The sequence below is a fragment of the Erinaceus europaeus genome, chromosome 18 (assembly GCF_950295315.1).
Source record: "Erinaceus europaeus chromosome 18, mEriEur2.1, whole genome shotgun sequence".
Classification (NCBI taxonomy): domain Eukaryota; kingdom Metazoa; phylum Chordata; class Mammalia; order Eulipotyphla; family Erinaceidae; genus Erinaceus; species Erinaceus europaeus.
The window spans coordinates 17,445,605-17,462,125 of record NC_080179.1 but is presented as its reverse complement, the minus strand read 5'-3'; the positions used below and the strand labels follow the sequence as shown (position 1 = coordinate 17,462,125).

The following is a 16,521-nucleotide window of genomic DNA, read 5'->3' as shown; positions in this document are numbered from 1 at the left end:
TGGGGGTATGGATTGACATGTTAACACCCATGTCCAGAGGAGAAAGAATTATAGAAGCCAGAACTCCCATTTTCTGCACCCCAAAAAAGAATCTTGGTCCATACTCCAAGAGGGGTAGAAATGATGGGGCAAGATGGCCAGAGGGCTCTAAACTCCAACTCCATCAGGAAAGAGAAGAAAAGAGAAAGGACATTTGGAAGTAGTAATAGGTATGAGTGGGACTTAGAATGGAAGAGAGGACAGGACCATAGGAGGAAAAAGAGGAGTGTACATAAATATATGTATATAAATATATATAGTCTATATAAATATAGACTATGGGGAGTCAGGCAGTAGTGCAGCAGGTTAAGCACATGTGGTGCCAAGTGCAAGGACCAACATAAGGATCCCAGTTCAAGCCCCTGGTTCCCCACCTGAAGGGGAGCTTCACTAGCGGTGAAGCAGGTCTGCAGGTGTCTATCTTTCTCTCCCCGTCTCTGTCTTCCCCTCCTCTCTCCATTTCTCTCTGTCCTCTCCAACAGTGATGACATCAATAATAACTACAACAATAAAACAAGGACAACAAAAGGGAATAAATAAATAAATGTTTTAAAGAGAGAGAGAAAGAGAGAAAGAAAGAAAGAAAGAAAGAGAGAAAGAGAGAAAGAGAGAAAGAAAGAAAGAGAGAAAGAAAGAAAGAAAGAAAGAAAGAAAGAAAGAAAGAAAGAAGGAAAGAAAGAGAAAGAGAAAGAGAAGTGGAGCAGAGTGACGTGGCCTGGCTTAGGCTGTAACATGCTCACTTTGGCCACTGGGGACAAAGAAGCTGCTGAAAAGTCCAGCCAAATGCTTATGAGGACTTGGAGCCAGGCATTGGCAGCAGCAGCAGCAGCATCTAGAAGAGGCTAGATTCTGAATGGTGCACGAGGGGAGAGCCAAGAGGATTTCCTGGCCAGTTCCTTGTTGGATGGCTCCAGGGCTTTTGCCCTGAGTGACTGGAAAGATAGAGTTACCATCCTTGGAGGCTGGGAAGACCGCAGGCAGAGCAGGCCAAACAAAAGAATCTGGAGCAGCTGAGGATGGAGCAAAGCGCTCAAGGAAAAACACATGTCATGCTTTCGTTTTGTACATTCTGTGTTGATGTTGTTGTTTTGTTTTGTTTTGTTTTAACTTGGAAAAGGTAGTTAAGAAGTCCTCCCTCCCCCACTTAAAAGCATAAACTGAGAGACTGGATTACTGAGCTTTTGCCAGATGGCAACAGTGAACTGGCACTGAAAGCATCTGAGCTCTTACTTCACCCCAGGCACAAGCAGGGAGGACCCAGCTCACGGTGGTAAATGCTGAAGGCCGCCTCTAACCAGGAAATCGGGTCAGTGCTGTAGGTCACAGCTGCTGGCAACACCACCTCCCCCGCTACACACACACACACACACACACACACTTGATTCTCTCAGAATGAACCTTTAATTAATGTCCTTCAGTTCTAGCTGAGAAGAGCCTTTTCTGTTGACAAAGCCAGCAGAATGACAACTCTCGGCAATTATGTATACAGTATACACTATAGTATTGTCAGCCATGGTCACCAGGCCATCCATTATGCCCTGGAACTTACCTATCTTGCAACTGAATATTTTTTACCCATTAATCAGCCACTCCTTACTTTTCACAACTGCCCAGTTTTGGGTAACCTCAAGTCTACTCTGTAGTCAATGTTTCTAAATTCCAGATAGCAGTGAGATAATCTGCAACCTGTCTTTCTCTGACTTCACTCAGCGTAACACCTTCCTTGTTGTTGGAAATGGCAGGACGTCTGTCTTTTCTGTGGCATTGTTGGGGTGTGTGTGTGTCATTTAATTTATCCACTCATCCTTTGATGGATGCTTAGAGTACACTGTAAATAATACTGCAGTGAACACAGCAAGTGTAGTTATCGCTGACAAATCATGATTTCCTCACCTTCAAAAACAAATGAACAAAAGGAGCTGGTCAGTGGTGCATCCAGTTGAGCACGTTACTAAATGCAAGGACCCAGGTTCAAGGCCCTGACCCCGCCAACAGGAAGAACTTTCATTAACAGTGAAGCAGAAGAAGTCGGGTGGTAGCGCAGCGGGTTAAGTGCAGGTGATGCAAAACGCAAGGACCAGCATAAGGACCCCAGTTCAAGCCCCCGGCTCCCCACCTTCAGGGGAGTTGCTTCACAGGCGGTGAAGCAGGTCTGCAGGTGTCTTTCTTTCTCTTCCCCTCTCTGTCTTCCCCTCCTCTCTCTTATCCAACAACAACAACAACAATAACTACAACAATAAAACAACAACGGCAGCAAAAGGGAATAAATAAATATTTTTTAAAAAAACAGTGAAGCAGAGCTGCAGATGTCTCTCTTTCTCTCTCCCTAAAACCCCTCCCCCTCTCAATGTCTCTCTGACCTAACAAATAAAAAATAATTAATGAGAAATTTAGGATAAATGTCCAGAACTGGGATTGCTAAGTCAGTAATAGATCTAATTTTTTCAGGATCCATTATATGGTTTCCTATAGTGTATGCACTGAATTACATCCCACCAACAGTATGGCAGAGGTTTGGTTTTGTTGGAGGGGAGCTCTAGCAATGCTCCAGCCTCAGCCTCTCGTGTAACTGAGACAACAGGTGCATGCCACCATGCCCAGCCCAAGGAATTTTTCCTTAACTTACTTCTGGGAATTTTATACTTTCAGGCCTGGTGTTTAGATCCTAAATCTATTCTGAGTTATTTTTGTGAGTGATAACGATAGGAATCCACATCTTTTCAGTGTGGATATTCAGTTTTCCCAGCACCATCTACCGATGGGATTGCTTTTCCCCCTGAGTGTTTTTGACAGTCGAAGGCCTCTTTGTTTTGTTGTTGTTGTTGTTGTTGTTGTTGTTGTTTCTCTATTATATTGGATAGGGACAGATAGAAATGGAAAGGAAAGAGGGTATATAGAAAGGGAGAGAGACAGAGAGGCACCTGCAGCCCTGCTTCACCACCTGTGAAGCTTCCCCCTTGCAAGTGGGGACCAGGGGCTTGAACCGGGTCCTTGCATATTGTAATGTGCTCAACAAGGTGTACCACCACCCGGCCCCCTACATTATTTTTTAATTTTTAATTTTCTTTAGTATATTGGGTAGGGACATCCAGAAATTGAGAGGAAGAGGTATATAGAGAGGGAGAGAGAAAGAGAGGCTAAGGCTTGTTTATTGAAACTTCATGAAAATCTACAAGAAATATTCTGTGACCACTTGACATGTCAAAGCTGACTGTCCTCTTCAAAAATAATAACATTTCACTGAATTTTGATCATCTTCTGAAGAATATTTGGTTTGTACCTCCATTTAACTTCATCACTAGATTCTTTAAAATCATTTAATAATTTTACAGTGATACAAAAAGAGTGTAGATTAGCTGAAATTACACAACCAGTTTGAAGCAGAACTAGAACAAGGATCCCTCCCCATCCCATCAGAGCAGAATCATGTGGTGCAGCTTACCAGGACCACAGGGGCAGGAAAGGTGACCTGGACACAGGGGAACTCCATGGATGACAGAACAGTGCTGTGGTGACTCTGCCATCTTGCTCCCTCTCCTAATAAACAATTTTTTTAAATGAAAAAAAAAATGGCTCTGTGAAACAACTCAGTAGTTTTCTGTGTTCCGGAGGCCTTGAGTTCATTCCTGAACTCTTTTTTTCTCTTCTTCCTTCTTCCTTTTCTTTCCTTTATCTTTTCTTTCTTTTCTTTTTTTTTTTTTTTTTTTTTTTCCAGAGCGGTGTTAAGTTCTGGTCTCACCATCCTTTAGGATGGTGCCTCAGATTGAACCTATAGACTCCGGAACCTCAGGCATAGAAGTCTTTTGCGGGAGTCAGGCGGTAGCGCAGCGGATTAAGCGCAGGTGGCGCAAAGCGCAAGGACCAGCGTAAGGATCCCGGTTTGAGCCCCCGGCTCCCCACCTGCAGGGGAGTCGCTTCACAAGCGGTGAAGCAGGTCTGCAGGTGTCTTTCTCTCCCCGTCTGTCTTCCCCTCCTCTGTCCACTTCTCTCTGTCCTATCCAACAGCGACAGCAATAACAACAACCATAATAACTACAACAATAAAACAACAAGGGCAACAAAAGGAAATAACTATCTTTTTAAAGTCTTTTGCATAATGGTTATGCTACTCCCATTGCCTGGCTCTGCATTTTTAAATAAATGTAGAGGAGAGGGCAGAGGTAAAGTCAAGGAATTTTATGCTCAGGAACTCTCATTGCTGTAGTTTATATCTGTTACCAAAAAATCTGAATTTCTTGGGGACTGGGCAGTGGCACAACTGCTTAAGTGCTTACTCTACAGTGTATTAGGACCTGGGTTCAAGCCCCTGGACCCCACCTGCAGGGGGCAAACTTTACAAGTGTTGAATCAGGGCTGCAGGTGTCTCTCTGTCTTTCTTCCTCTCTGTCACCCCTTTCCCTCTCAATTTCTGGCTGTCTCTATCCAATATATTGTGTGGAAAACTGAGAAATGTTATGCCTGTACAAACTATTGTATTTCACTGTTGACTGTAAAACATTAATCCCCCAATAAAGAAATTTTTAAAAAGAAAAGAAAAAACATAGGCTTTGCATTATTAAAGTTTAAGAGAGAAAAATTCGAATTTAGGAATAAGTATTTTGATATTATTATCCACATTAGAAAATAATTATTTGTCTGGAACATGATGGCAGAGGAGGACCCAGTGGGAGTAGAATCGTTATGTCGAAAACTGGGAGGGAGTCAGGCAGTAGCGCAGCGGTTCAAGCGTATGTGGCGCAAAGCGCAAGGACCTGCATTAGGATCCCAGTTCGAGCCCCGGCTCCCCACTTGCAGGGGAGTCGCTTCACAAGCAGTGAAGCAATCTGCAGGTGTCTATCTTTCTCTCCCCCTCTCTGTCTTCCCCTCCTCTCTCCATTTCTCTCTGTCCTAGCCAACAACGAACAACATCAACAATGGCAATAATAATAACCACAACGAGGCTACAACAACAAGGGCAACAAAAGGGGGAAAAAATTAAAAAAGAAAACTGGGAAATGTTATGCATGTACAAACTATTGTGTTTTGCTGTCAGATGTAAATCATTAATCCTCCCAATAAAGAAATGTTTAAAAAATATTTTTTTAAAAAACTGAATTTCTCTGAAAGACACCACTGAATTATTTTGCTCACATGTGCAATATAAAGAACAGGAACACGTGAACTTGTTAAAGACAAAAAGAAAAGTAGCCAGATTGTTTCTAAGGCTTTGTGAAAACTATGATGGTAGTTCTCACTGGGCAAGGGGGTGGGGGACAAAAAATTGTGGTGAGGGGTGCAGTCTGGAACTATACCCTTATCATTGTTATAATCTGGTAAACCATAATTATATCAGCAACAAAAATAAAGGTGACCTGGGGGGGGGGGCACTGGTTCTTGCATAGAGAGATTTTTTTAATTTTTATTTATCAAATGGAAATATTGAGAAGACTATAGGATAAAAGGGGCACATTTCCACACAGTGCCCACCCCCAGAACTCCATATCCCATCCCCTCCCCTGATAGCTTCCCTATTCTTTATCCCTCTGGGAGCATGGATCCAGGCAGAAGGTGGAAGGTCTGGCTTCTGGAATTGGTTCCCCACTGAACATGGGTGTTGGCAGGTTGATCCACACTCCCAGACTGTAGAGAGAGAATTTTTTACTTAATCTGCATACATAAGTGAACTTGTGTTTTTAACTGGATTCCTTTCTGTCTCTTCTGGAAACATTCTAACTTCATAATGATTACATTTAACTACTTATTTTATAAATTTTTGACCTATTTATATTTTATAATCTGGGCTTATCCTTTATTTTGACCTATGACACTTCAGTGTGGCATCTGTATGTATGTAGAACTTGGCCTAAAGTAAGGCACACTTAGTAAGAGTTCCTCAGTTACGCAGTGGTTGTTGTCGATGCCATGATGTCAGAAGGGTTAAAAAAAGTCAAACAAAAAAACTCCCCATGATTTTTTTTTTTATGTGACCAAAACTTTAAAGCTCTGGGCTGAATTTTTTCAGACAGGATGAGAGAGTGAAAGACACCAAAGCACATAAGCTTCCTACACTGAGGCGAGGGCCAAGCTTGAACCCAGGCCAGGTACATGGTAAAGCAAGTTCACTACATAGGTGAGCTATTTTGCTGTTCCTGTATTTTTTTTTTCATTTTTTATATTTATTTATTCCCTTTGTTGTGCTTGTTGTTTTATTGTTGTAGTTATTATTGATGTTGTTGTTGGCTAGGACAGAGAGAAATGGAGAGAGGAGAAGACAGAGAGGGGGAGAGAAAGATAGACACCTGCAGACGTGCTTCACCGCCTGTGAAGCGACTCCCCTGCAGGAGGGGAGCAGGGAGCTGGGTCCTTGCGCTTTGTGCCACGTGCGCTTAACCCGCTGCACTACCACCCGACTCCCCTGTATTTTTTTTAAATGTTTTCTCTTTTTATAAAAACCTTAAACCATGTCAATAATAGTGACTTTTCTTACTAGCTCGCCCACCCCTTGAGAGTGTTATGTGCTTCTTAGCAAGCTTGGTTGAGAGTCACCTTAGAACCAGACAGCCTCCACTCCTGTCAAAGGGAAGTTGCTCAGTGAGAAAGAGCTCAGGACATATTCACTGAGGGAAGAAAAAGAACACCCTTCATGGGCGTCAGTCTTACTGTGAAGTAACTGAATCAGGAATACTCTGTCTTTGTAAGAAAGATAAAGGTTTGACACTCATCAGTACGATGGATCTTCTCGCAGTAAATACTTAGCGTTGTGCTAAAGTTCTGAAATACTTGTGTTTCTGCAAGTCTTTCTTTCTTTGCTTTTAGATCCTTTTTAAACCTTCTAGATCCGGCTTTATAAATCTTTGGGGGAAAGACATGTACAAGTCTGGAATGAAGAATGTGTTTAATAAATGTATGTTGAAAAAAGTATTGCAGTTAAGGTTTACAAATTCATGTGGCAAAATAAGTGCTCAGACTGAGAAAAATGGTAAACTTGTTCATTCAGCAAAACAAATTAACACATACTTGTTAACTGGTTAACTGTCTAAAAAATAAATTCACTGAAACTAAATTCAATAGGTACTATTAATACATAATCATCAAAAAGGTGTGATTAGGGAGTCGGGCAATAGCGCAGCAAGTTAAGCGCACATGGCACAAAGCACAAGGACCGGCATAAGGATCCTGGTTTGAGCCCCCGGCTCCCCACATGCAAGGGAGTCACTTCACAGGTGGTGAGGCAGGTCTGCAGGTGTCTGTCTTTCTCCCCCACTCTCTGTTTTTCCCTCCTCTCTCCATGTCTCTCTGTCCTATCCAACAATGATGACATCAATAACAACAACAATAATAATTACAACAATAAAACAACAAGGGCAACAAAAGGGAATAAATAAATAAATAAAAAAGAAAAGTGTGGTTTGATATGCAGACTACTTGTTTAATAATTCACTGGGCAACTCAAACCAAATATATATGGGAATGCTTCAATCATTGCTTTATTTTTCTATCCAAGGATGGTCTCAACTACATTGGAATTACTAAGCTATTTGGAAATTGGCAAAAACCTTCTAGCTAGAAATATGTAATGGTAAATTGGGTGAAATTACATAGTTTATACCACTAAAAACACACATGGGATTTTAACTGTACACAGAGCACTTGATTTCTTTGAAAAGTTATTTGGCTGAAAGCCTAAATAACATGTCTGCTCTTCAAGTTCCTCTTCAAGCTCACATGTTATAATGTGCAAGGACCCAAGTTCAAGACCCTGGTTCCCACCTGCAGAGGGAGAACTTCAGGAGTGCCGAAGCAGAGATGCAAGTGTCCCTTTCACTCGCAATCTCCCCTTTCTCTATTAGTTTCTCACTGTCTGTCTCTACCAAATAGATAAAATATTTTTTAATTTTTACACATATTTATTTATTTCCCCTTTTGTTGCCCTTGTAGTTCTTATTGTTGTTGTAGTTATTGTTGTTGTTATTGATGTTGTTATTGTTTGATAAGACAGAGAGAAGTGGACAGAGGAGAGGAGACAGAGAGGGGGAGAGAAAGACACCTGCAGACCTGCTTCACCGCCTGTGAAGCAACTCCCTGCAGATGGGGAGGCGGGAGCACGAACCAGGATCCTTACGCCGGTCCTTGCACTTCATGCCAGATGTGTTTCCTGACCCCCATAAATAAAATATTTTTAAAAGTTTCCTCCTTTACTTTTTTCTTCTAGAAGGAGGGGAAATGAGTGGTCTACAGAGTTTCATGTCATGTGGATTTATAGTTAATATAACTTCAACAGTATAGTATTCATAAAAACAGTTCTTTGTTACTCTCCATATTCTTAGTAATCAAGCACATACACACAAAAAAGTAAAATAAAATAAACACTATAATACCCTAGAAATCAGCTACGTAAGCCTACAGAAGTATTCACCAAAACAGTGCCACAGAAACATGCAATGAATTTACCCCATATGTCAAGTGGCCAGTTTGATGCCTGTCAATGAATCTATAGAATATGGTGCTGTATTTATCAGTGCATATTTCTGTTCCCACCAGATCTTCTGTACTGCCAGAGATTATGCCAAATTGCCTTTTGATAAGCCATTCCTCTAAGACCTCCAGTGACCACAGCTACATGCCAAGCAAAACTTCACTGTTCCTGGATTGGTGCACCCAGAATACTGCTTGAGTCTTAGCATCCCTGCAGTGGTGCATGGCAGTGTCACTTGTCCTGACATAAGGCTTTGTGGAGAAGGAGTGGCCACACATGATCCCCCAGGACAATGAGAAGGCTGCATTCTCCAGATGACACAGCCACAAGATGGCAGTGCCTCTGTATCATGAGTTCTGAGTGATGGTGTGGAGCAGAGCCACCTACCCACTTGACTGGGACATGTAACAGAAGCTATAAAGGAAAGTTGCTGGGACCAGAAGGTGACGCACTTGGTTAAGCGCACGCATTACAGTGTGCAAAGACTCAGGTTCAAGCCCCTGTTTCCCACCTGCAGGGGAAAAGCTTCACAAGTGTTGAGGCAGGACTGTCGGTGTCTCTCTGTCTCTTCCCCCTCTATCTATCTATCCCTCCCCTCTCAATTTCTCTCTGTCTCTATCCAATAATAAATAAATAAATTTTTTTTTTAAACTTGCTGTATTAAACTACGAGGCTTTGCTTCTACTGTATCCTGAAGGATTCAATTACTTCAACTTCCACTGCTTCAGAGTCACCTGGTATTTGCCTTCAGTGCCTATCCAGACTCCAGAAAGTCCTATTCTCTGACCCTATATAAAAAAAAAAACAAAAATATAAATTCAGCAGAAAAGTTCAGAACTCCCCGCGGAGGTGCCTTCGACCTGAGAAGCACCACATTCTCCCTAGCTGCCTCAGCACACCTCTCTGCCTCTTCCCAAACATTTTCTAGAACATGCTGGGAAGACAGTTGCTGGCAAGTCCTGTGCAGCCAGGACTCGCTTCTGAACCTTCCTCTCAGGGAGCTTATGACCAAACACCAGTTCCCTCCAGAAACAGTCCTGGTTGGCCTCCTGGGTTCCTCCTCAGCCCACTCTCTGAATTCAGTTCACAGCCCATTTTCCTATAGAGCAAACTAGACCTTTCCTGAGTACCTCTTTTTCAGTAGGTCAGAGAGAAATGGGGGGGGGGGAGAGATAGAGAGAGAGAGAGAGAAAGAGCTTCACCACTTGTGAAGTGTCCCTGCTGCAGGTGGGGAGCAGGGGTTCAAACCCGGATCCTGGTGCAGGTCCTTGCGCATAGTACTGTGTGCACTTAACCAGGTGTGCCACTGCCCACCCACCTTATACCTTTTCGAGATGCTACTTTCTCCCTCCATTCATAAGCAAGCACATTTCCACATTTTCTCTCTCTCCTGTCATGGGGGGGACGGGCTGAGGGGGAGTGACTTTCCAACAAGAGCCAGCCACTGAAATCTGAAATGCAGTCCTGAGGTCACAAGGATGACCTCATTACTGTGCCATCTGCTCCACCTCAGGCAAGTCCAGTATCCCAGCTAAAACTCTCCCATGCTCCATTTCTGATTTTCCATCGGTTCCTTCCCTGTCAGTTTAAGCCAGCCCCCTTCCTGTTATTTTTAGATTTGATTTTACTCCTTATAAAAGGCCAGGGGTGGTATAGAGAGATTTTTTTTTTTCCCTAATTAAAAGCAGATGACAAAGACAACTCAGTCAGGGAAAATAATAGGAGTCACACTGTCTCCCTGGCTCCTATTTGAGCACTTCCTCCATCAGTGGACTGAACAGAGCAACAACACCACTAATTGAGTCTCCTCTGCCTTTTCTGGAATATGCGCATTATCTGAGCAGATGTCTGTTAGCATTCCACTAGAAAGCAACGCATGCTATTTCCCCTTTTCTATCCCTACTCACAGAACGATTGTATTCCAGATCTAGAAGAGAGGTTCTGTTACCTTCTCCATGTTACCAGCAAGGGTCCCAGGGCCATGAGAGGTCAAGGGAGGTAGCCAAGAAGGTCCAGAAGACTGATCCCCACCTTCTTATCACTGACCGTTAAACCCATATTTCTCAGCATCCTTGTAGACAAAACAGGTCAAGCTCCTTCAAGTGAGGCCCCCTACCTTGTTTGTTCTGTCCCTCAAGTTCTTAAGAACTTGCACAGGCAAATAAATATTCATGGCCAAACATTAGGCTTTTGTGCATTTCCCAATATGATCTTGGCTTCTAGCTCCTTCCCAACACTTGCTGTTTATTTTTCTATCTCTTGACCAAATTTAGCTTTATGCATAACTTTTGAGTGTGGACATTTGTTTGCGTGCCTGTTTGTTAACTTCAAGACAGGTTAATTCCAGATTTTCTTACATAACTTCATTTATATTCAGTCTTCAAAGTCACATTATTCAATGTGTTTACAGTTGAGATGTTCTATTATCATATATAATAATTCAAAAGTGCTAGTCTCTGTGCCAGGTAATTCACAGGGATTAGAACACAGCATTGAGGACCAGGCGGTGGCACACCTGGTTAAGCGCACACATTACAGTGTGCAAGGTCCTGAGTTCAAGCCCCTGGATCCCCACCTACAGGGGGAAAGCTTCACGAGTGGTGAAGCAGGGCTGCAGGTGTCTCTCTATCTCTCTTCCTTTCTGTCTCCCCCTCTCCTCTCAATTTCTCTGTCTCTAGCAAATAAATAAATGAAAATAATGTTTTAAAAAAGAACACAGCATTGTTGTGGTCATGGCGTGGAATATAGTTCCGTATCATCAGATCACTGCCTTTCTTCTTTGTCTCCCAAAAGGCAAGAAGACCATGGAGGAATGACCAAATGAAATCAATCAACATGCAAGTGGGCCGAAAGTATTGTCTAGGAAGATGGTGCCAGAATTGGAAATAGGACTAGGAAGCTGGATCATGGCAGAGAGAAGCTCCGAAATATGGGGAAAGTATATAAATACCATTAACTGTAAACCCCATCCATCTGACCTAGGGCCTATGTCTACTCATATTTAGCACAGGAGCCTGTGTAACCTCTGCATCCATGTTGGTCTGAGCTCACATTTCATAGTCATAGCTGGGAACATTCTAGGCTGCACCCATTTCAGAACCAGTCTTCCTCAAGTGTATGTTGACCCAGCCTCCCTTCAGAGAGTGGGGCAGTCTCTCCCACTGTTGGTTTACATTGAGGGCAATGTCCTGTAGAGGCCCACAAGAGGATTTATGATGTTGTTCCTGATGGGGATGACCAGCGATGGTGGAGAGAGGGATCTAGACCCATCATATCTATGTGGGAATCCAAAACTCAGGCAAAATTAGTGAAGTCATGAGCCTCTTGGAATATAACTAAAACAGACATCCCAGATTTCTCCAACATGAAGACCCCAAATTTCATCTGCTCTATTCTTACCTTTAGGTTCCTGATTATTAAACAAATTGTTCTATTTATATCTTAATGCTTTTCAACCACCAAGTTGCAGGTGCTACTGTAATACCAACCTCACTTCCCTGGGCAGACAACCTCACCAATGAATCCTAGAACCCCACCTCCCCAGAGCCCTACACCACCAGGGAAAGATAGAAACAGGCAGGGGGTATGGATTGACCTGACAACATTCATGTTCAGCAGAGGAACAATTACAGAAGCCAGCCCTCCCACCTTCTGCACCCAATAAAGATCTTTGGTCCATACTCCCAGAAGGATAAAGAATAGGGAACCTTCCAGTAGAAGGAATGGGATACAAAACTCTGGTGGTGGGAATTGTATGGAAATGTACTCCTCTTATCCCACAATTTCATCAATCATTATTAAATCACTAAAAGAAGGAGGAGGAAGAGGAGGAGGAGGAGGAGGAGGAGAAGGAGAAAGAAGAAGAATCAATTAAAGGCTATGAGAAAGAGTAAGGCAGAGAATGTCAGATGAAGACAACATCCAATCACGTCATATGGCAGACAGAAAAGACACATTCTAGAACTCCATCCCGCTCATGAAGAAAATCGGAATGCTGGGAGTCGGGCTGTAGCGCAGCGGGTTAAGCGCAGGTGGTGCAAAGCACAAGGACCGGCATAAGGATCCCGGTTCGAACCCTGGCTCCCTACCTGCAGAGGAGTCGCTTCACAGGCGGTGAAGCAGGTCTGCAGGTGTCTATCTTTCTCTCCCCCTCTCTGTCTTCCCCTCCTCTCTCCATTTCTCTCTGTCCTATCCAACAATGACGACAACAACAATATTAACTACAACAATAAAACAAGGGCAACAAAAGGGAATAAATAAATAAAATAAAAAATATTTTAAAAAATTTTTAATAAAAAAAAAAGAAAATGGGAATGCTTTGTTTCAAAACATGAAAAGCCAAACTAGCTTGAACAACAAAGGAGGAATCATTAAAAGGCTTGCATCACATCTGACAAGAGCAGGGGTGCCATGGGGCATCAGAACCATCTCTGGGCAGGATGGACAAGCTCCCAGCTTTCTGCTTCTCTATATCACCCTCTAGCTCTAGTGAGCATTACCAAAGACCCTGGAATAGCATCACTTTTTCCTAACTCATATAACATAATGTTGATGAGAAGGGGGGAAATGATGGTCCCTGAGACCACTGCATGGCATTGCACACTCCACTCTCCCTTTGTCTGTACTGCTTTTCTCTAGCTGCTCATTCTGATTCCTACATCCTAAAGATATGGAGCTTGGGATCACGGACATGTCTAATTGTCCCAATGTGTGTGTGTGTGTGTGTGTGTGTGTGTGTGTGTGTGTGTGTGTCTTTTTTAGGCTAAAGGCCACACCTGAGCTGCCAGGAGAGGGTCTGGCCACCCAAGACCTTAAAATGGCATAAGCAGCATAGAAATTCAATCAGTAGATGAATAAAAATGATTACTTGACATGAGAAGTGTTTGAGGTGTTTAATTCGAAGTCTGGTGATGCTTTGAGCTGCAAATATGCTGCATAGAACTTACCTCTTAATGTGCCACTCTCCGAAGGGAGGTTGGACAACATACTCTACCTACTACCCAAGGAAGATGGATCCTGAAATTAGTGCAGCCTGTAATGTTCCTAGACGTGACCACAGAATGCGAGCCCAGACCTACAGGGATGCAGAGGTTACATTGGCTCCTGTTCTGAATATGGGCCCCAGATCAAACCGGTGGTGTTTACAGTTAACAATATTTATATACTTTCCCAAATTTTGGGAGCTACTCTCTTCCCAGCTTTCTAGTCCTTTTTCCAACTATGACACCATCTCCCCAGACAATAACCTGGGTCCACCTGCATATTGGATGTCAGGCGAAGGCAAAGACTAGTAAAGTCATGGGCTCTCTGGAATATACCTAAAATAGACCTACTGGCTTTTACCAAAGCAGAGACCCCAAATTCATCTGCAATATTCTTGCCTTTAGGTTCATGATTAGTCAACAGTTTGTTCTACATTATACCTTACTTCTTTTTCAGCCACCAGGTTCCAGATGATACCATGATGCCAATCTGACTTCCTTGGGCAGAAGACTCCACCATGTCTCTTGGACCCCTGCCTCCCCAGATCCCTGCCCCACTAGGGAAAGAAAGAGGCAGGCTGGGAGTATGGACTGACCTGTCAATGCCCATGTTCATCGGGGAAGCAATTACAGAAGCCAGACCTTCCACCTTCTGCACCCCATAATGATCTTGGGTCCATACTCCCAGAGGGATAAAGAATAGGGAATCTATCAATGGAAGGGATTGACTATGGAGCTCTGGGGGTGGGCAGTGTGTGGAAATGTACCACTCTTACCCTATGGTTTTGTCAATGTTTCCATTTTATAAATAAAAAGATAAATAAAATTTTTAAAAAGAACTTATCCCTTGATTATATAAATTGTCTATAGTACAATGTTTCTGGAGCATTTTTTTTTTTTTATCACCAAGAGCCTATCAATGACAGTGAGGACTTACTGACTGTCACGGACTGATTTCGTCCATGTAGTAAAACTGTGAACTCCTCTTCCTCCCCAGCTCAATCATCAGGAACTGAATAGCTCCTTTCCACAACTCCAGTTGCAAAAGCATCATAAAACGAATTCTGTCGGCAATCAGGTGATATAGCACAGTGGGTTAAACGCATGGCATGAAGTGCAACGACCGACACAAGGATCCCGGTTCGATCCCCCGGCTCCCCAGCTGCAGGGGAGTCGCTTCACAGGTGGTGAAGCAGGTCTGCAGGTGTCTATCTTTCTCTCCCCCTCTGTCTTCCCCTCCTCTCTCCATTTCTAACAATGACGACATCAATAACAACAATAATAACTACAACAACAGTAAAAAACAAGGGCAACAAAAGGGAAAATAAATATAATTAAAAAAAGAAAAACCAGGGGTTCCTTGAGTAAAAAAAAAAAAAAAAAAAAAAATGAGTCCTGTTGGTTTAATACTCCTACCCTTATGGAACAGAGGAAACTATCAAGTCGGGTCCCAAAGTCACCCTAATTCACATCTACCGCCTCATGTGGCACTAGGTAAGCTCCCTAGTTTCTCTGGGGCTTGATTCCTTCAGTGTAAAACAAGGAAGTTAGTGGGGATGGCGCAGCTGGTGCAGCCACTGGTATACACAAAGCATCAATAAATGTTCATTTTTCTTCCAAGGTGAACCTTAAAGTCAAAGGAAAAATCAGCACTTAATGATGGAGAGGGAAATAATTTGGAGCACAGGGAACCGAACAAGAAGTGTTATACAAATCAGAGTAAGAGGCACTGCAGGAGTTGTTAAAAGAAGGGTAATTGGACCTTAAATCACCCCTACCCATACATCATCTGAAGATGGTGTATTCTAAAAAAAAAAAAAAGAGGGGGACAGCATTAGTGATTGGGAGCCTTGGATGTCAAGCTGATCAATGAATCAGTAGCCATTCTGCTACTGAGGGGAAGATTATTTCACTCAAGTAACATTTTAGGGCCAACATAAAAAGAATTGTAAAAGATTTGGGTTTTGATGAACTCTAAGGAGCAAAAGTCACATTTGCTCACATTTTCTTTATAACTTTGTGGAGTCAGGCCAATGAGCAGACCCAGCTGTGAAGTCGGATAATGTGAACTTACTGCTCATTCTACAAAAATATTCCCTAAATTGTCTTCCCCCATACATTTCATACTTAAGTTTTATGAGAGGAAAAGTAGACTTCATATTAGCCATTTCTTTGGTATTATCACTACTCCAATAGAGCAGTAAAAATCAGGAGATCATAAAATATCCTAATTTTTCCAAAGCTTAAAATTGAGCACATCCAATATGTGATGGGGGCTTGTCATCATTGTTGTTGTGGTGGTTGATGTTGTTGTTGTTGTTGGGGGTTTTGTTTGCTTTGTTTTTGCACTTGAATCAAGTTCACTCATGCTAATATCTGTTCTTGATAAAATAATGATATGACATGGGCTGTCTTCTTGGTGGCACCGAATCAAACTCTATCCCCTGCATCACTCCCCCAGTGTTTCCAGGCATTCATCTGCCTCTGATTCCCATTTCCTAGACACAGGCGAGCTGGGAATGGCAACACTCTTCACCTGTCAGATATTGTGTCTGGTGCCTCTGAAGTTCAGCACCTGTCAGGTTCATCCCACACCACTGAGTTTTGACTCCACTCAGACACTGGCTCTGAGGCCCATGCCCTTGCTGAAGCCTTTTCTTTCCTTTTAATATTTTTATTGACTTATTATTGGATAGAGTCAGAGACAAATTAATAGGGAGAGAGGGAAGAGAAAGAAGGAGAAAGAGAGAGACCTGCAACACTGCTTCACCACTTAAGCTTTACCCCCTTGCAGGCGAGGATCAGGAACTTGAACCCAAGTCCTTGCACACTATAATGTATGCACACTATAATGTATGCACACTATAATGTATGCACACTATAATGTATGCACACTATAATGTATGCACTTAACCAGGTGCACCATCACCTGGCCCCTTGAAGTCATTTCTTACTATTCTAGCGCACAGTCACATTCTCCTTACGCTACTATTTAGAATCAGTACTCAGATGATAATCCAAGGTTTCCTGGTATTCCAGTCTAAT

The 16,521-nt window shown here is 42.7% G+C and overlaps 1 long non-coding RNA gene across 1 annotated transcript; it reads left to right on the top strand.

Moving 5' to 3' along the window:
- The first annotated feature begins 825 nt into the window (after positions 1-825).
- On the top strand, positions 826-14,168 carry LOC132534315 (uncharacterized). Its single transcript, XR_009546038.1, has 3 exons — positions 826-1,345; positions 11,288-11,335; positions 13,934-14,168. It is a non-coding gene; the product is annotated as an uncharacterized LOC132534315 (long non-coding RNA).
- The last annotated feature ends 2,353 nt before the right edge of the window (positions 14,169-16,521 follow it).